Consider the following 22,140-nt stretch of genomic DNA (forward strand, 5'->3'; position numbering starts at 1 on the left):
AATCATGATAGACACGTCTCGTTACATTGAAGTGAAGTGAAGAAAAACACTAACACACATAATATATATTCGCAAAAATCTTCTATCTAATATTTTCGTCAACTACTGTATACACATTTATTAGATATTTGTGTGAGATTAAAATCGACAGATACGATAAAAGAATATTGTAGAGGTATAGCAATAAGAAAGTACAAGGAAAGTATAGCTCGTTAATTTGAATTACACCAGATTGTCAGTCATCTATTAGGTCGTGTTAATCTCTGAATAAATTCTTAAATAAATAAGTGTTAATAAAGATAAAGATAAAGAAGTGTTAATTAAACTAGAGACACTTAACATTTATTAGCATTTGTTCTTCCCCATTACTTCTTGAATAGGTCCTTTAGGGAAGAACAGAGAGACGGAGTTCTAGTTCGATGAGGGGGTCAATTATTTTCACGTCTATGTATATCGGTGGTGGTTTGGGAGTACGGTTTGTCGGACTTCCCGTTGGGTCCGTTGCTGCCTCTTCTGGCAGTGCGCTGAATGGATTGTGCAGCTTGATATCTTGTAGCCATTATTTTTTTTCATATGTATCGATTTTCCTCGCGCTTGCGAGCGGGGTTACCTTCCGTTTTTTGCTGGAGGTTGCCACCGTCCAGTTTTCTTCCTGGTGTATTGGTATGTTTTGTTCCCCGTCGGATTGTCTTGTTTCCATAATATCATCATTTTTCTCTACATATGTAGAGTCTGTAGCTTTATTTATGAAAAATGTTTCACCGGAGTTAATTATTTTTATTGGTGGAATCTGCATGATTCCACGTTTTGTCTATTTTTGGCGTTAACTTTGTCCCCTTCTCTTCCCTCTGGCCGCACTTCCACTGGAGCCACTGTTTCGCACGACCGTTTAAGTCGCCTGCCCAGGCGAAACTGACGTCTTTTTTTGTCGTACTTTGTTTGTTGATGTCGAAATTTCTTGCTGAATTTTTAAACATTTCTTCCCTGTCTCTTTTAAAGTTTATTTTCTTCTCTTACTAACCCAGAAACGGCAGTCAAAATACTACAAGAACATATCGTAAAAATAGAAAATTGGCTACAAGAAAAACAATTAAAAGCAAACCCCAATAAATGCAACCATATTACATTCACGCTACGGAAAAAGATACCACCAAACATCCTATTGAACGGTACGCATATAACGCAAACAAAGCATGTCAAATACCTAGGACTCCACTTAGATCAAAAACTTACCTGGAAACTGCACATCAAATCAATAGTAGAAAAAATACAGAAAACAAGGAGACAAATGTATTGGCTAACAAGCTGAAAATCCAAACTAAGCACAGAAAATAAAGTAAAAATATATAAAACGATCATAGAACCAATCTGGACGTACGGAATACCACTATGGGGGACGGCAGCAATGAGCCATATAAACAAAATAGAGGTAATACAGGCTAAAATCCTCAGAACAATAGTAAACGGACCTTGGTACGTCAGAAACGAAGATATACGAAGGAACTTGGGAATGCCAACGGTCAAGGAAGAAATCAGCAGATACTCCGAGAAATACAAATCAAGAATAGCAACACACATAAACCGGCTAGCTGCGGAAACATACAAAATCACAAATATGGACAGAAGACTAAAAAGGAAGCACCCAGCAGACCTTATAAAGGACATAACCTAACAAACACGAGGATGGTACCCCGCTGGGGGTAGCCACCAACATGCTAATGTAACCGCTAAAAAATTCCACCAAATGTCCAAATTAGACAAATTGTGAATTTTAATAAATAAATTAAAAAAAAAAACAGTACGCGTTAACAAAATAGTTCCAACTTACTCGAAAATAGTTGCTTGATTCAAACAACTAAGGGAATAACAGAGAAGAAGATAAACTTAAAAAGTGACAGGGAAGAAACATTCAAAAATTCAGCAAGAAATTTCGAAACCAACAAACAAAAATACGGCAAAAAAAGACGTTAGTTCCGCCTGGGCAGGCAACCTAAACGGAAGCGTGCAACAGTGGCTCCAATGAAAGTGCGGCAAGAGGGAAGAGAAAGGGACAAAGTTAACGCCAAAAATAGACAAAACGTAGAATCATGCAGATTCCACCAATAAAAATAATTAACTCCGGTGAAACATTTTCCATAAATAAAGCTACAGACTCTACATATGTAGAAAAAAATGATGATATTATGGAAACAACACAATCCGACGGGGAACAAAACATACCAATACACCAGGAAGAAAACTGGACGGTGGCAACCTCAAGCAAAAAACGGAAGGTAATCCCGCTTGCAAGCGCGAGGAAAATCGATACATATGAAAAAAAATAATGGCTACAAGATATCAAGCTGCACAATCCATTCAGCGCACTGCCAGAAGAGGCAGCAACGGACCCAACGGAAAGTCCGACAAACCGTACTCCCAAACCACCACCGATATACATAGACGTGAAAATAATTGACCCCCTCATCGAACTACTAAACAACACCGCAGGGAAAGACAACTATATCATCAAACAGATAAAAATAGACCAGGTGAAAGTGCAAACCAACACCCCAGAAATATTCAGAAAAATTACAAGATCACTAAAGGAAAAAAACGCAGCATATCACACTTTTCAGCTCAAAACCGACAAAAGCTACAAAGCAGTAATCAGGGGACTACACCCAAAAACAAATACTGGAAAAATAAGTGAAGAACTGGCAAAAATCGGACACCAGGTAAGGTCAATTAATAACATCAACAAATACGATACCAAACAACCGTTACCGCTATTCCTAGTTGAACTAGAACCTAAAAACAACAACAAAGAAATATACGATATAGAAAAATTACTAAACACAATAGTAAAAGTGGAGCCACCCAGACATAAAAAAGAAATCCCACAATGCATAAGGTGCCAACAATACGGACACACTAAAAACTATTGCAATAGAACCCCGGCATGCGTTAAATGTGCAAAAAATCATCTCACGACACACTGCCCATCCACGGGAAAAATAAAGCAGGTTAAATGCTACAACTGTAACGGAAACCACCCAGCCAGCTATAAAGGATGTGAAGTAAGAAAACAATTACAACGTAAACTGTTCCCGCCCCTACGAAGTAGGACAATCACTAACACACAAGCCCAACAGGACAGCACAAAACCTGAAATAATTCCAAGTACAGAGCAAGCAACAAACACCAAACCTATCAGCACCAACACCATTGGTGGTCTAAGCTATGCTCAAGTAACCAGCCAATCAACACACACACAACCAATACCACAGCAATAGTAACAATGACACTGCAGAAATCAAAGAACTGCTCAAACAATCCATAAAGAACACCGAAATGCTAACCAGAATGATAAGCGAACAAAACGCAGTACTCAAACAGCAAACCCAACAAATCACAGTCATGCTACAACTAATTACAAACGTGCTAAGCAAAAAATAAAAACGGACACTCTAAAAATAGCAGCCTGGAACTCAAACGGCCTACAACAACGGGCCCTCGAAATTAAAACATTCATATACAATAACAATATAGACATACTACTTGTCTCAGAAGCACACTTCACTTCACACTACAAAAAGCTACTTGAAAATACCATACTACACCATATATGTAGTATCTTAATGGGTCTTAGAGGAAAGGACAAGTAATGATGTTTTGATTTAATTAATAATATTCGAAGCAACGAAATAATTACAATGCTGTCGTACGTCTTATTTTCAGACGCGGCTTTCGACTTCCCGATTCACACTCTTCGGCTTCTACACTCGCTCGCTCTCGCTTCTCAATTCACACTCTGCACACCTTTTGCATCCGTTCTCTCCGGCTTCTCAACTAATACTGACTTTAACGTCTCTTTTGTCTTTTCCCGTCGTTCGAGACACGTGTCCCGAAACGCGCGTGGTCAGGGTCACGCGGGCCCTTTCCACGAAACTTAAAAAGGACCGACGACACCTTGATGTACCCGACGATGCCGCGGCTCTCGCGACATTGTCTACGATTCGGCAGATATCTTAGGCCTTTTGTCCACGATACTACATTCGGCCATCCTGCAATAACATCTGCCCTCAGATGTGGTCTTCAATTTCGCTATCGTCGGATGCGTCGTTTTCGGCGTTGAGAACCCAAGGCTTCATGAAGTCGGCGGTCGTCGACGTGTGCGTAGGCCCCTCATGCTCCCCCACCTTCTCCACCATGTATCGGTCATTCCGCATCGTTCGCAATACCCGGTACGGACCTAAAAATTTTCCCCCGAGTTTTAAACCCGGGCCAAACTGAGTTCTCTTAATTGCTACCAAATCTCCCCTTAGGTACTGCTTCGCGCTCTTCCGTCTTTTGTTAAAATTCTTTCTGTTTTCTTCTTGCGTCGCAGCGATCTTCCTTTTCGCGTCCTCGCGTAACTCACGACGCTGTTTTTCGAAATTCACGCCCCACTCTTCGTCGATTAATCTTCTGGTTACACACCCATCAGCCTGACTGCACGTTGCGGCATCTAAAATCTTACAGACTTCAATGCCCTTCTTCTGTGCGCTTCTCAACCGTGCAATCAGCCCGTCCTCACACTCAGCCACATACACAGCACCCGGCAGTGGATTTCTACTCGGGGTATACGCGTACTCCGAGTCCGATGGTTTTATAATACCCTCGTCTGTCCACGCCTCCATCAAATCGTCCACTTCCTTTTTCTCAGACGGCGCCAGCCGTCGCGGTCTTCGTACCACGGGTTTGTCGCTTTTCAACACGATTTTCGCGGTTATCCCGACATCCCGCGTCTTCTCTGGCTTATACCCCCTAATGATATCGCGGATCGCTTCACGGTAGTGAGGTTCTTGTACGCGCGCTAGATCTGTCTCGTCGGTCTGTTCTATCGCGTTGACCTTCAATACCTCCGACGCGTCTTCGTGACCGTCATCCTGCCCGTCAAGCCGTAGGAAGCTCACCTCGCCCCGTTTGACCCGCAACTCTATCTGATCCAAAAAATCAGTACCCAGCAGCAGGCTGTGGCTCCTCAATACCTTGTTTGAGACGACGTGCAACGTGACCGTGAATGCACACCCGTCGACCATCATTATCTTTGTAAATTCGCCCCAGGTCTCATTGTCAGCGGAACCAAACCCTTCAACCTTGTATCTACAACCGCCTAGAGGTGGTGAACCTAACCTCGCATACACGTCTGATCGCATAAACGTGAGATCACTGCCTGTATCCACTAACGATGTAATCTTACAATCATCTATCGACACTTCTTTCACGTATCTCTTCTTCTCGGGTCTTGAAATGATGTAGGTCTTCTTCGGTTGTGCTGTACACCTTGACGCCATGTGCCCAAGTTCGTTACACCTGAAGCACCTCACACCTTTCTCTTTCTTCGGACACGTAGCACTTAAGTGACCGTCGCCGCCGCAACTGAAGCACTTCTTGGTATCACTGCTCGTTTGTCTCGTCTGACTCCGCATTGCTGACCGTTTTGCTTTATCGTCCTTGCGTTCCCCAGATTTTGTTTTCGCCCTCATGTCACTTTTCATCGCTTCATACTGCTTGAAGCGTTCCTTCAGCTGCTGCATATTCCTGGCCCCGTATAGTATGGCTTTATTCGCGACCTCATCGGGAATACCCTGGATAATATAGTCGATTACCGACTGTGTATCGACTCTTCCTTGTCTCGCAATCTCACGCATATTATACATATACTGAAGCAGACTCTCGTCTGTTCTTTTCGTTCTATGCGCTAATTCTTGATGTACCTCCCGGTCACTCACTATGTCTGGGAATTCATCTACCAACGCCTTTTTAAACTTCGCCCAGGACTTCGTGCATCGTTCTTGGCGTGCGAAGGCTTGAGCAGAGCCTGTGAGAAGCTTCCTGGCGAAAACCACCATGTGGATGTCCGACCAGCCACACACTTCCGCCATTTCCTCGAAATCCTTTATCCACTGGCTTACATTCGGTAGGTCATCTCCGCTGAATCTTCCTAACGAGTCTTTTACGTCTTCGAACGTTAACGCCGTGCACTTAGGCTCGTCTTGTCTTCGTCGTCTTACCACTGGAGTCACCCGAACTCCGCCGTCTTGACTACTGAGATCGTGATTCCCTGGACCGTTGCCGTCTAAACGGTCCCCAATCACGCCCATCTCATCGTCGTCGTCGTCTTCTAAAACATCATCGTCGTCGTCGTCTTCCTCCCGTGCACCGTGTTCCCGGTCTAAACGTACCGCAGCCAGCAATCGCGCTACCAGCTCGCCCTTTCTACCCGTTAATCTCAGCCGTCGTTTTCTCAGCTCGTCTTTCAACTCAGGTATTTGCATCTGAGCCACCTGCTCGTCAGTCAAAACTGCTTCACCTGCATTGTAGTCACTCATCGTTCCGAAATATCACTTTCACTTGTCACTTAGCGCTCTAGATCCCGGACGAGCCCCCAAAATTATGTAGTATCTTAATGGGTCTTAGAGGAAAGGACAAGTAATGATGTTTTGATTTAATTAATAATATTCGAAGCAACGAAATAATTACAATGCTGCCGTACGTCTTATTTTCAGACGCGGCTTTCGACTTCCCGATTCACACTCTTCGGCTTCTACACTCGCTCGCTCTCGCTTCTCAATTCACACTCTGCACACCTTTTGCATCCGTTCTCTCCGGCTTCTCAACTAATACTGACTTTAACGTCTCTTTTGTCTTTTCCCGTCGTTCGAGACACGTGTCCCGAAACGCGCGTGGCCAGGGTCACGCGGGCCCTTTCCACGAAACTTAAAAAGGACCGACGACACCTTGATGTACCCGACGATGCCGCGGCTCTCCCGATATTGTCTACGATTCGGCAGATATCTTAGGCCTTTTGTCCACGATACTACATATATGATACCAAACACCCCTCAGGAAAAGCTCACGGAGGGACAGCAGTGATAGTCAGAAACGATATCAAACATTATCTACACAGCCAAGTTAACAAAGAATATTTACAAGCAACCACTGTTACAGTTCAAACTAGCAGCAACTACTTCCAGTTGTCAGCAGTATATGAGCCTCCGCGACACAAAATAACAACACAAATGTGGGAAGAATACTTCCAGGACCTAGGGGACAAGTACATCGCAGCGGGAGACTACAACTCAAAGCACACGCTTTGGGGGTCAAGAAACATTACACCTCGAGCTAGAACACTGGAAAAATACATTAGAAATAATAACCTCAATATATTATCCACAGGAACACCGACACATTGGCCGACTGACCTGAACAAAAAACCAGATCTTCTGGACTTTGCAGTTACAAGGGGACTAAACACAAATAAACTAAAAATAACACCCAACCTCGAGCTCAGCTCCGATCATACACCCATAATAATTGAATACAGAAACAAACCAATTCACTATAGCAAACCAGAAACACTATGCAATAAAACCACCAAATGGCAAACTTTCAAAGAAATAATAGAAAGCAAAATAAACTGCAACATCCCGTTAAAAACTCCTGAACACATAGAACAGGCAGTAGCAACATTGACAGCAACTATTCAAGAAGCAGCAAGGACAACCACTATACCCGAATCAACCAGCAGACAAACAATAACAATCCCGCAAGAAATACTCGACAAAATCAAAGAAAAAAGAAAAGCAAAAGCAAAATGGCAAAAATACAGAATCCGAGAAAACAAAAAACACTTAAACAAACTTGCAAAGGAAATAAAAAACAAAATAAAGGAGCACAACGATAACGAATTCGCAAAGTTCATAGGGACACTCTCCACACACGAGAACACCAACTATTTACTATGGAAAGCCACGAAAAAAATAAGGAAGCCAATAATACCCGTCCCGGCAATCAGAAAAGCAGATAACATATGGGCAAGAAGCAACGAAGAACAAGCTGAAGAATTCTCCAACCACCTCTGCAACACATTCACACCACACATTATCAACAACAGCAACCTCAAAAGTCATACGGAGGAGGATCCACAAACCACTATTACCACAACCGACAAGGAATACACCATACCTAAAACATCAGCACAAGAAATTAGAAACATAATTGATAAAACAAAAAACAACAAAGCGCCAGGAATCGACCTAACCAATGATAAAATCTTAAAAAACCTTCCGCCAAAAGCAATAAGACTAATGACAATAATATTCAATGCAATTCTAAGAATTCAATACTTCCCCAAACCATGAAAATTAGCAGAGATCAAAATGTTACATAAACCAGGCAAAGACCCGCATCAAACTGCATCTTACAGACCAATATCACTGCTTCCAGTATTTTCCAAAATACTGGAAAAAATAATATATTGCCGGATTAAAACAATAATAGAGACAAAAAAACTAATACCGGATCACCAATTTAGTTTCATGCATGTCAAATACCTAGGACTCCACTTAGATACACAACTCACATGGAAACTACACATCAAATCAATAGTAGAAAAAATACAGAAAACAAGGAGACAAATGCATTGGCTAACAAGCCGAAAATCCAAACTAAGCATAGAAAATAAAGTAAAAATATATAAAACGATCATAAAACCAATCTGGACGTACGGAATACGGAATTATGGGGGACGGCAGCAATGAGCCATATAAACAAAATAGAGGTAATACAGGCTAAAATCCTCAGAACAATAGTAAACGGACCTTGGTACGTCAGAAACGAAGATATACGGAGGGACCTGGGAATGCCAACGGTCAAGGAAGAAATTAGCAGATACTCCGAGAAATACAAATCAAGAATAGTAACACACCCAAACCGGCTAGCTGCGGAAACATACAAAACCATAAAAAGGAAGCACCCAGCAGACCTTATAAAGGACATAACCTAACAAACACGAGGATGGTACCCCGCTGGGGGTAGCCACCAACATGCTAATTTAACCGTTAAAAAATTCCACCAAATGTCCAAATTGGACAAATTGTGAATTTTAATAAATAAATTAAAAAAAAAAACTGTACGCGTTAACAAAATAGTTCCAACTTACTCGAAAATAGTTGCTTGATTCAAACAACTAACAAAATAGCTTCAAGTTATTTGAAAATACTTGCTCCACTCAACTGCACACATTAATAAAATAGTTTCAACTTACTTGAAAATAGTTGCTTGATTCAGGTAACTCGACCAATCTGAAACATCATAAAAACTTGGAAGTATATTTCAAGCAAAATTACAGGTTCACATTGGCAAAATGATTTTAACTTACTTGAAAATAGTTGCTTGATTCAGGTAACTTGACCAATCTGAAACATCATAAAAACTTGGAAGTATATTTCAAGCAAAATTACAGATTCACATTGGTAAAATAATAGGTTCATATTGACAAAATGGTTTCGAATTGCTTGAATTCAAATCGTTTGACGAAGCAACATGACTAATCTGAATAGTTTAATTGTCATCTTTATCCAAGACTCGCATAGTCAATCGAGCCATTCGGAAATCACATTGACCAACTCCAAAATTGAAAAGTAGAGAAAAGTAATTACAAGTATCGCAAGTGGTGGGACAATATGCGATAAAAGTGAAAAGATGAGCGTGGCGTTAAGCTCTAAGGAACTAGAGGTTTTGTGAGAATCAATCGTGTACTTGGACGATGAAATTGCGAAATTATGAGATTGTCCAAAGATGAAGTTGGTCAATTTGACTTTCGCCGTTCTCTTGATCCGTTCTCTTAGAACGTTCATAGAGCTCTGGGTCCTTTCGTTCTATAGGATTAATATAAATCTAGAAATTGTACAGCCCAACTTTAAGTCTATCGCTGCTTCGTTCGAACGACGCTACTTCGTCCTGTACAAATTTCGATTCCTCCGATGAAACGTGTATTCACAGCAAAGTACTTTTTTCTGTAATCTTATTATGGCTTGCGAAAGTGTTCGAATAATCTTGATCGTTCCGAGGTGACGCGTATCACACGAACAATAGAAAACTCGGAAAATACCGAAAGATCGGATGATACCGGCGTTCGTACGGTAAAAGCGTAAAATTGATTTCGATAACTTAACATCGTACGTGCGTTTCAGTTTAGTTGACTATTTGATCGATTAAAAGTTCAATTAATCTATTTACTTTGTTCGCGCGGTGCCGGCGTTAAAATTTCGAAAAAAAAAAAAAAACGCGCAGTTTGGAGAAAGCTGGAAACATATCGTATAATACGAGACTCGGATAGCCGAAACTTCACTGAGCTGGCGGAAATTTTGCGTAGGATCGCGTATTATGCCAAACATTTTGAAATCCCGTTAACGCTGTAACGAGACACGACTATCGTGATTATGTTCGTTACATCAGTTGCGACTCTTCAATTTTTGCACTTTCGAGTCTGTCCCTATTTTAACGATAATAAAACATATTTGTAACGTTGGGAGAAGAGGTTTAATCAAGAAAATTGAAACGAAAATGTGCGATCCTTTTTCATTTTCTTCAAAACGAAGGTATTCTCTAACGTTGTAAGAACGTAATTGGGTCGACCCACGCATAACTCCAGCTGAAATGATCGAAAGGGCGTAGCAGGCTTTTTTTTTATTTGTTACAAGCGTACAGTTTTGTCAGGTTCAGCCAAATATTAGGTTGCCCCAAAAGTGTCTTTCCTCTACGAATATGTCTTTTACGACAATGCATCTTTATACAAACACGACAGCTAATCTGTCAAATGTCGTGGTCTTTACCTTAATAGAACAAAATGGAACGTACGTAGTTCGATAAAATAAAGGAAACATGAAACGTCGTGCGTCTATTATTTTCTTATAAAACGAAAGACTCTTTTGTTGTACAACCTGATATTTGAACTGTCGATAATTTTCGAGAAAGGTCCTGTAACTTCCATATACATTTTCCGATCCATTTCAAATTTTTCCAATACAATACTCGCGTCTCGTTACAGCGCCAGCGAAATTTCCAAATATCTCGCATGACACGCATCGCACATTCGTGAAAACATTCCGTGATAAACGTTGGAACGCTTTCTCAAGCCATTGGGTATATCGCACCGAATAATTTCGAAATTTCACTGGCGCTGTAACGAGACAAAACTATGGTGATTATTATTATTATACGTGCAAATTGTGGAACAGATTTGAAAATGTATCACACAAGTATCGGAAAAAAGATCATCGAATTATTGGAAAAACCAATTTTGTTCGCTACGTCGATAAGCCACGGTAAATAGCGAGATCGTTTTTTAGACTAATAGTGCGTTTAAAACTACTGTTCATACCGTGTGCTAATTTTTCACTAATACTAAATAAACTACGTTCGCAAGTAAATGTCCAGAATAACGTAATTTCCATCTGCATCGTCGGTTTCGTTTCAAATTTCACTGTTATAATTCTCGCAGCGATTCCTGTCTCGTTACAGCGTTAACAAACTTTCGGAAAGTGTCGCGTAATGCGCATTTGGAAAAAATTTTCCGTTGCGAACGTTGGAATAGCAGCGCGAGCCACCGCGCAAACAGCGGGAAACAATTTTTCCTTGGGAAACTTGGAAGCTCGTGTCATCGTTTAGAACACGTACCTGCGTTGTGTTTTATCGATGTTCGGTACTTTGAAGTCTAAGTATAAACCTTGCTTGCACGGTGCAACTAATCCGTGACAAATCGAGCAAAGTAGAGGCTGCATTTCATCGAATCAAGGAACGTTTGACGTGTACACCGTGACATATAGAAACTTGTACATCTCTGAAAGCCAACGCTTTGATGTTTAACGATGAATGCTCAATTCTCAGAAACGATGCTGTCGTTGAAATTAAGCTAGTCGTTTCTGCCGGTGTACGCGGAATTTCCTTTCTATGGGCTCTCGCGTACAAACGTGTTTATGTTCATTTACGCCGTCTTTCTAAACGAGAGGTCTAATCAGTTTGTAGAGCCGATTTATCGGTTTCTGTGCGTACAGCTGCGTTACCGTTCGTCGAACGAATCATGCAAACCAGACAATTGCCCGATTTTAAGACGCGACGCGATAAACGCGAACAACTGGTTCAGTGGGACGACGATAATATCGATCAGAACGTTCTACGTAAAATTAGTTAGAAACGATCCGCCTGTTACGATCGAACTTGGGCTATTGGCATCGATTGTGGTAGTTACACTTGGCTAGCAAGTGTAATTAGAAGAATACGAATCCTTGGCAAATTAACGAATAGTTTCTTTCGAAATTTACTCTTAACCGAAGCGTTTATCTTTTATACGATATCATACACAGCAACTGGAGAACCCGGAGAAGCGTTACCACTGCGAGAATTACGCTCAGCTAATAAACGCAAACGAACGAGAGACAAATATTCTGATAAGTTCGGCAAGCAAATGTTATCTCGTTTCTAGAAATAATTGTTAATAAGGAATATGCTAACAAGGAATTTGCTAATAACCGTAAGGTTGTATTAAGCGTACGGTTTATGCTAAATATAAATTGCACGAATGCGACGACAGTTCGTAACAAATTGAGTTCGATAACGACAATGTTAATTGTTTATCGTCTGTGCAACGCTATGAGGCGATTCTTCTCGAAAAATTGCAAGTGCCGAAACGACGGTAATTAACGCCATATTATTATAAAATAAATTCTAGGTAGTTTTAACGCGAAAGATTTAGACTGTTTGAATAAATTCTCGTTCGTAAGTATTTGCGCGAATGCTGGTCTCGTGCGAAACGTGATAATTAAAATTGCGGATTTTTAGCATACGCAATACACGCAAGAAGATATAAAATTGCACAAATATTTGAGATATAATTGTAGATGAAACTTTCAGCCTGAGATCCAATCGAACCGGTAGCCTTTTTAAAACCGATCTCTACTTTCAAATCAACTTTAAATTTCAGCCTGTTTTTATGAGAAAATTCTCAAACTAATATGATGCTCCTCGGAGAGCTCTTCTCTGCCTTCTCTTTCGCTCTCCACTCGTCTCCCCCTAGAGAACAGCGTAATAGGACTACGTGTGCTCGTAGTCGGAGACAAAATTGGCGCTCAGGTGATATTCTACGGGAGCTTATTTTTCTAGACGACTCGTAACCCTGGCAAGTGTCAGTCTTTAATCTCTTAACGTACAATTTTGCTCCGCCTAACCGGTCAAAGACGCGCAATTTCTTCCTCGATCTACGTTCGCGATCTAAAGACGCTCGATTATACGCACACAGAGACGCACGAAGATACTCGAAGACTCTTAGAAACTTTTCACTTTTCCTATATTACACGAAATATTTAGAAACTTCATTAACAGCACGACGAGCCACGATTATACGTGATTGTGAAATTTCTAAAATTTCTAATTTCTCTGCAAAACCGTATCCAGAAGTTACATAAAATATTCGTCGCGCAAACACGATGAAAATATTTGAGCAGTCAATTATTCGCTGTGTTAAGCCACGATATTTAGCGAAACGATCTTTATCACCAGTTGTAATGTTTAAGACTACTTCTATTCATGCTGTATACTAATTTTTCGCTAAATGTATATTTGCCATAAATGTTACAATTACAAGACATCATAACTGTTACAAGAGAAGTTTGTAAAGTTGCGATATGAAGGTTGATGTTTTTAATTAAAAAATTTTTGATCGCGAATAACCGTTAAAACGGATTAAAGTTTTTTTGATTGCCGGTAATCGTTATCGACGAGAGAAATTTCAGTTTGGTTACCAATAACCAACATAAATGACCGGATTTTTAAAATATTTTTTTTTTTTTTTTTTTTTTTTTTTTTTTTTTTTTTTTTTTTTTTTGTTACGAGTAACTGTTATCCGTGGCGAGAAAATTTTATTTTGGTTATCGATGACCATTATTGATGGCAAAAATTTGCTCTACATTGTCAATTATCACTGGCTGTATTATCAATCGTTATTAACGTCACAGATAATTATTGGGTTGGAAACTAGGTGATTGCGAATTTTGTCAATATCATCTAATGACAAAACCCGCAATCACCTAGTTAACAAGCCAATAGTACGTGTGTTCGCAGTTATTCATAAAACTTGTGTATTTTATCGAGCAAACAAAAAGATATGAAAATATATGAAACGAATAGGATGAAAGATATCGCAGTAGAATATTTTTATTAACAGTTGCACCGTGATATCTTTTATCTTATGCTTTGTTTCGTACATTTTCGTATCTTTTTCTTTGCTTAATAAAACGTATCAGTTTTATAATTAGGCTTCTTTACGTTGTCAGTGAAAACCGATTATCAGCAATGTCAATAAATATCGACGATAGTCGAATGTGACTAGAAAATATTTTTTTCATCGATATTGCTTGGCGATAATCGAAAATCAATTTCGCCATCGATAATGGTTATCGGTAATCAAAGCAAAATTCGGTTTTCCTTGATAATGGTCACTGTTCGATAACCGAACAAAAATTCAGGTCACTTCCATTGATTACTGTTTCAAATTAAATTCCCATGATCTAAAATTATTATCGAGCGACCGAGGAACAAATCGAATCGTTCGTAATGATTATTCGTAATCAGAATTATTAACGATTAAAATTCTTGAATCGTATCGCTTTTGGAGAAATTGAAAACTGGCTTTCGTTTAAATAAAAACTAGTTTCTACCCAATGATTTTCCTGCCAAAAAATATTTAACGTAGTTGTTATTTTGGAGCTTCGCTTGTAACTTCCACGTAAATTCCCAGATTGATTTCTAATTTTCCTATTGTAATATAACAATTAATACGATATAATATAATAATCTTTTATTTGGGTATGGTCGTTGTCACAAGATCACCGGCGATCTATCGGTTTCGTGATTTCTTGCGTCTCCGACGTGACACTGGCAACCTCTTTTACCATGGCTCCGGTATACACACGTTCCACAGTGGTGGATGACCCATGGTCAAGTAGACTTTCTTAATTAATCAAGGTTTTCCCCGATATTACAATATTACAGCAACGATAGTTCCAATGCAGTTGATACACGTCCGGCAGTGAAAAATGACGAGGATACAACAACAACAACGTTCGAAAAAGTTTGAACCGCAAGGCGGGTAATGCTTCGAGAATTCCTCTTTAAACGAAGAACTTCGATGCAGTCGAACGTTCTCAAGTTAAAATTACGCCAACTATGTTCGAGTAGTGCGCTTTCCAGCTTTATGCTGTTTTTAGGTTCTGAAGAGAAAAATGATTTAAGTATTTCGGGTGGAAATTCTGCGAGTAGAACGAGACTTTTAGTTCTTGCTTTTCCAGCAGTTGTCGTTTTAATAATTTTAACCTTCTTAATACAACCTGCATGCGATAGTTTCATAGTTGAAACATTTATTCCCTGACACAGCACTTAAAAATGATATATATACGGTTTTCATTATCAGATTCGAATACGCGCGTATTGAATTTAGTTAAAATTTTAATTGAATATAAAATACATTATCGCTTGTTTCATTGGATAATGTAACGAATTTCTCGTAATAATATAGGAATTTCATCAAAACGAGTAAATCAACACGTTGATTGACGAAGTTTGAACTACCTGTTGAAAAGTTTAACAATAATGTATTAAATATGTATCTGTTCATCAATCATCACGAATCAGCCAAATAATAATTGGAAATAAATTTCATTGATATTTCATTCCGTTAATAATTAATATGATATTGCCTATAAAAGCGAACATACTTTTTTATTAATACATGCTTGTAAATTAATTTCAATGATATTTTGTTTCGTTGATAACGAAGAAGAAAACATAGCTGATTATTAATACAAATTAGACAATGAGACAAAACTTCCGACAACGTACGTTGGAAATAAGATTTCACTGGAAATCGGGTATTTCGGGTGGAAATTCTGCGAGTAGAACGAGAGTTTTAGTTCTTGCTTTTCCCCATGTTCCCCAATTCAAATTTTCAAAAATTCAAATTTTCAAATTTTTAAAAATTCAAAAATTCAAATTTTTAAAAATTTGAAAATTTGAAAATTTGAATTTTTAAAAATTTAGAAATTTGAATTTTTGATTTTTTGAAAATTTGAAAATTTGAATTTTTGAAAATTTGAATTTTTAAAAATTCAAGTTTTCAAGAAACAATAATTGAGACAATAATAGAGACAATAATAGTAACAATAATAGAAACAATAAATTTGCAGTTATTTCTTATTGGGTGATCTCCTGATTAATTTTACAGGGGGTGCTAACAAGCAGACTGACGAACGAGGGTAACATTCCCTTTTGAACGCTTCTGCGAATTTTCCGTTGCCTTTGCCAGCTTTCTGTCCGATTATACAAAATCTATCAAACGAGAATTTATCAATAAACCGCAGATTGTCGTACAAATTAATATAATTGTATATATTAATATAATTGTAAATATTATTGGCGGAACGGAGCTTAAATAAAGTACTTTGCCTCTGATAATTCACATATTTTCGCCGTGCTACGCACAAATTTTCTAACAAACGTATAAATATTAGCGGCATACTTGAAAACCACAAATACGATAAGTTCGTGTTTGTTCATTCGATGACCTTCGTGTCGCTTGTTGATTACAAAGAAATATTTTGATAAATAAGACATAATCGATAAATAATAATTATAAAAATAAAGGAATAAGTAAATCTAGAATATTTTGCAAAGGAACAGTAATACTGGAGCAACTCTTCTGTTGGTCCAACTTAATAAACTTGATTGCAGAAGATAAAATTCTCGATCGTTGATCAAAGCAAAGTCGAAGATGCAAAGACACCTCTCTACACGCTGGAAGCATAAAACTTCACAAGATAAAATAAAAGATCGAAATCGTAAATTTGAAGGGATAAAGTCGCTGTTCCGATGTAAGCGAGATATCATTAACTTTCACTCTCACCTACGAATGGTCATAAATGTCTCAAAGCGTACAGAAGACACCAGGGAGAAACGATATAGCATCGATAAAACTTTTATTATTAAAAAAAAATTACCACATTCCAAGTTTTTATTTGGGGACTTTGAAACGCTCCCTGCAACCTTTAACGCCCCCCCCCCTATATCTTCTTCTTTTTATACCTCGGAAGCAGTTTCACAAGTTTTCTGCCCTTTTCATTATTTTAGACCTAATAAGAAGATATTTTTAAGGTGAAAAAGACAGTACGTTTATCATCGATGTCAGTCCGCTTAGATTCTATGGTAAATTCATACAGAATATCTTAATCAGTTAATTGTCTTTGACGAGTATACTCGTCGTGCGTAAAAAATAGTTAAAACTTGCTGTTTTCAATTGCGATAAATTTCGGCAATAAAGTTGAAAAATAAAAAAGTCGTTTCGTTACAACTTAACGCTAGAACTACCGATAGTTAACACGAAGCTATTTCTACTAAAACCAGCGAAAATGACTGGTCTTTAAAAAATACGTAACAATGGAATATTTTTATATTTAGTGATTTATTACTTTCTTACAGAAGGAATTCCATGTTATGTAGTGCATTTTTGGGATTATTAATCCATCTGGGACCATCATCCCTGAACTAGGATTGATACACTTATAATAGGATTGATACACTTCCTGATAAATGTTATCATTATATCGAATGACACGCAATAAACATTTTAAGAACGCGTGGCAAGTTGTACAAAACGAGGAAACTGGTTAATTGGGATTCAGATTGTGGGAAACAGATTGTGGGACCCTTTTACCCTTTTACACCTTGACAAGTACCGGGTATTTTAACTGATATTGGTATAGGTAGCCTTGATACATTATTTTGAGTTTGAATACATAAAAAACAAAACAAGATTCGTTATATTATTCTTTTAGTTATCGTTGCAAAAGTCATTAAATCATTGCGGAAAAGAATATAACATGAAGTGGGAATTTTAAAATAAAATTGTAAAACCAGTCAATTTCACTAGTTATTCTGGTTTAGTTTATTTGACAACTTAATTCCATACTACACAGTTGCACATACCCTGTGTTTGAATATACTCGTCATCGCTTTTTAGGAAAACGTTTTCCAAACAGGTGGCAACAGTCGACTGGCCAAGTAGATTATTAGCAGCTTCGTCAAGAAAGTTTCTAATTTTATGAAGGAAACGTAAAATGTAGAAATTGGTAATTTTAAACACGAAAAAAAATGTAAAGATTGTATAGCTTCATTGTAGGTTCTCAGTCGCTATCTCCCTTTCAGAACATTTTAGAAATCATCTACAAGATCATATTGACCATTAATTCTCAATCTTTTCGTCCCCTTCGTGTCTCTTATGTCAGATGGAAGGGAGTGTAGGAAGGGAATGTCAACGATAATTTACCTTCTACCCTTGGTGAACAACTTTCAGATAGAAATGGCGGAACCTTCAAGATATATCGAATGATATTTATTAAGCCGTCCCATTAGAGTGAACGAGAACGGAATGTAGCATTAACTTGGTACATAAAATCCCACCCCACTTTGTCTCCAGCATATTGCTTGTACGGTTCTGCAACCATGTAACATTTGCCCCTAATGCGATACAAGTATGAGAAGAGCTTCGGTATGTTGCAGCCTAAGTATCGTGAATTACGAGCGCAATAAAAATGTTAATGCTACAACAAGGAAAACAACGTTCCGATTTGTTTAATTCTTTTAATTCGAATCACGAAAAAAGCACATGTTCATTCAAAATGATAGTAATCCGTGTTATGAAAGAAGCAAGGACGAGCATATAAATTGATTTGAATTTTTCAAAATATTTGTTCAGATGGCGAATCGAAGAGATGAAAGGCGAATCGAAAGTTGAAAGATTTCGGAATAAATTATTTTTTTAACGTTCTGTACGTGTGCGAATCTTCGAAAGATGTTCCAATTTCCGTTGCTCTAAACCCAGATAAAGAAAGCTTGAAAAATAAACCTCTACCTTGTTCATCGCAAAAACTCAAGTCGTTTGATCTGACCTTACGAAGAAATTATTCAGTTGCGAAGGATGTTGCGATAGTATTGCCGTTCACTGTACATGACCATTCTATGGCAAATCGATCATTCTTTCGCGTCGCGATGTCAGGGATTCTTTTTTTTCCAACTTGCCAACTCGAGAAAGCGAAAAAACTTTCGACAGATCTAACTCACGAAGATGGAAGAGATCGATTTACGTAAATGGAAAGATGCGTAGCTATCTTTAAATAAATAAAAAACTTACATATTATTTAAACGAAAAAGGTCGTTTCAACAAAGATCCATTTTGAGATCAAAACAAAGATCCAAAATTTCTCCCTATCGCGCTCTCTTTTCTCTCATCTTTACACACTCATTGTGTAATATCATGGTCATATAGCAGTTTCAACAATGTTTCGACCATGTAACGAGCTATCCTAATCACATCGAACTACCACGGAAAATGCAGTCGAACAAGCAGACTAACGCCAATGATTCATAGACTCGTGGCAAACGAAAATTAATCGCTGCGAGTCTTTTTCCTGTCGTTGCTATATACTATGTATGTATGTATGTATGTATGTATGTATGTATGTATGTATGTATATATGTACGTACATTTATATATGTAGCTTGCTCCGGACATACAGACTAACAGATAATAACCGAAGAGAAATATCCAGGCTGTGTCACACGACAAAAGCCACTAGCATGATTTAGGATGCCACCAGTGATAAAGGATATGCATCTATTATTTATAGTGATAAAAATTCTATTACTTTCTTCTCACAGTACTGTGTCTAACTAGACTGTGAATATTTATTGCGCGCTCATATTTCCACGAAAATAATTAAGAGAGACACTTGAACCGGAAGTTGCCGTTATTTGTTAAATATTATATTAGATCGTGGCAAAAGTTTCTTTCGTTCTATAAGGAAATCATAGACGCGCAACAGTTTTCTGTTTTCTATTATTTTATCGAATTACGTACGATCCATTTTGTCCTATTAAGATGAAGATCGCATTGTTTGACTGAATTTTCGTGTTTGTATAAAGATGCGTTGTCGTAAAAGATATGTTTGTAAAACAAAGACGATTAGGGGACAACCTGCTGGTGTTACAAGCAACAAGTACTCTACTTTAGATATTTTATACGTTTACGTATACGACATCCGATACGTTTTTACACGTTATGAGCACGTTGTATCCATTTCTGCATGATTTCAGATTTCTCTTGAACGTATAAAACGACCACGATATACATATTCCAACGAAAATAAATAAAAACGCGCTTCATTAACCAGGCACACGTCAACGCGTAAATTCAACAAATTGTGGAACTTTGAAATTGCACGCAGACAATACGTGGATGCGTATGGCGCAATTTCTATTTTCTGCCACAATTCACCCTCGGAGAGTGAAATCTACCTCTGACAATTTCCCGCTATTGCTGTAACATTGACGGATACTTTTATCGAACGATAGGCGCTGATCGAAAGATGTAACTCTCGTCCGAAAAGTTTCTTTCTATGTATACTTGTGGCTTGAAAGCTATAACGGAAAATCGGAAAGTAGGCCGATTCTCGGAGGTGAATTTCATCCCCTTAGAGCAACTTTGGACAGCGAAAGAATGTGCTGTACGCGTCTCGGAAATTTCATAATCTTTCGAAACTTGTCTTGTAAGTAGAAAATTTGCTTATATCTGTTTTGAATATTTTATACGCTTCTGCATTATTTCGTACACTCTGTGTACTCGTTTTCGAATTTCTCATAAACGCAGAGAAAACGTACGCGACGACTGTTCTATGCATCTCGTTTTTTGAAAATGAACGATAATCGCAAGAACTTGTAACGTTGAAGAACGAGCCACTGACTGTCGTCGTTGATCTTTCAGATCATCCTCGCTTTTATTTAATTACAGCTAAGTGGAAAACATCGGTAGCGAACACAACGTCGTCGATATCCCGTACAATACGTCGTGTTACGATATTACGGTGAACATCATTTGTCAGCATCGGTTTCCCGTTGCCTTCGGCTTGCGATCTGATCTTTACAATTCTTGCGAATACGCCTTTCAACGACGCTTTAAACTCGTGGCCGTTTTCCAGGACAACGCACACCGCGCCCGATAGAAATATCGAAAGCGAAAGCTTTCTCTTGTTGGCGGATAAATGCCCGTGAAAGCTCCGGATCGATAAGGGACACGGTATGTTAAATTCTTTTTCTTCGAAACAGGTCTGATGCAGCTTTCGATATCTCGGAGAAGCGATTCACGCGATAATCGTTTCCCTTTGCGACGATTCTGTGAAAAGCTTCACACGCTTTTCCGCTACACACGACAGATCGTCACTCTTTCTATCGAATAATCCAAGCCGAATCCAACTTCGACAAGACCAATTCCGCAAAATTCCTGTCTCTCGCTATTCCTCGTGTAGAAGATTTACTAAGTTGAAATTTCACAGATCGTAGCTGCTAAGCTACTCGTAAGTTACTCGCAAATCCTTTCGTAACTTGTATCTCGTCCTTGCATCGTGTTTCTGCATATTCTTCCCAATAAATTCTAATTAAACCGCGGATCCATATTTTGGAGAATGTAAAAAGGTAGAATCTCGGTTGAAAATTGCCTTACCAACCAATTGCTGTAGAAAACGCTACTTTATATATTTTATATATTTTTTCGTGTTCCATTTCGAATTTCCTATGAATGGAATTCAAGAATCCTAGGAATGGAATAAATGGAGTATTAAAATCTTTCCGTTTAATTGCAAGGTGGTCACAAAGCGGAAACGTCAATGAAAATATTCTTGTCGCGCTTTTTCTCCTCTGCGATCTTCCGAGACGTTAAGAAAATCGAAATTGTAGGATTTTAAAAACGAACGTAAGACTTTGACGTTATTGAGAAAAATATTTTGACGTGAAACGATATCGCGATAAAGCCCGCTTAAGCTCGGTATTATCTTCGACGTAGAATAAACTTTTGCCCTTTTTTTAACTCGTCCAAGTTGCCTTAAGTTGTTTTAGCTGTCATCCTGCGCTACTTTCACTATCACTAAAAATTTCTCTCAGAAATTCCAACGAGAAGCAAAATTAAATAAATCTGCGTGCATAGTAATTGCGTTTTGTTATCACGACAAGAATCGCGTTAGTAGGAACGTAGTTTCAGCTTTTTTATTCGCCGCCAAAACGTTCATTTTTGATACTGTCAGTTTCGTTTGGATAGAAAAAGGGAAAAAAGAAAGGGAGATAATTCGGACGTCTTACTCGGCAACTTTGCCTTCTTAATTAGCAGCGAGTCAACGACTTGTACGAAATTCTCCACATTAGTCGGCGGCAGCTAATCGCGACAAATGGCGTGCAACGATG

This window comes from Bombus affinis, chromosome 5, assembly GCF_024516045.1.
Source record: "Bombus affinis isolate iyBomAffi1 chromosome 5, iyBomAffi1.2, whole genome shotgun sequence".
Taxonomy (NCBI): Eukaryota; Metazoa; Arthropoda; class Insecta; order Hymenoptera; family Apidae; genus Bombus; species Bombus affinis.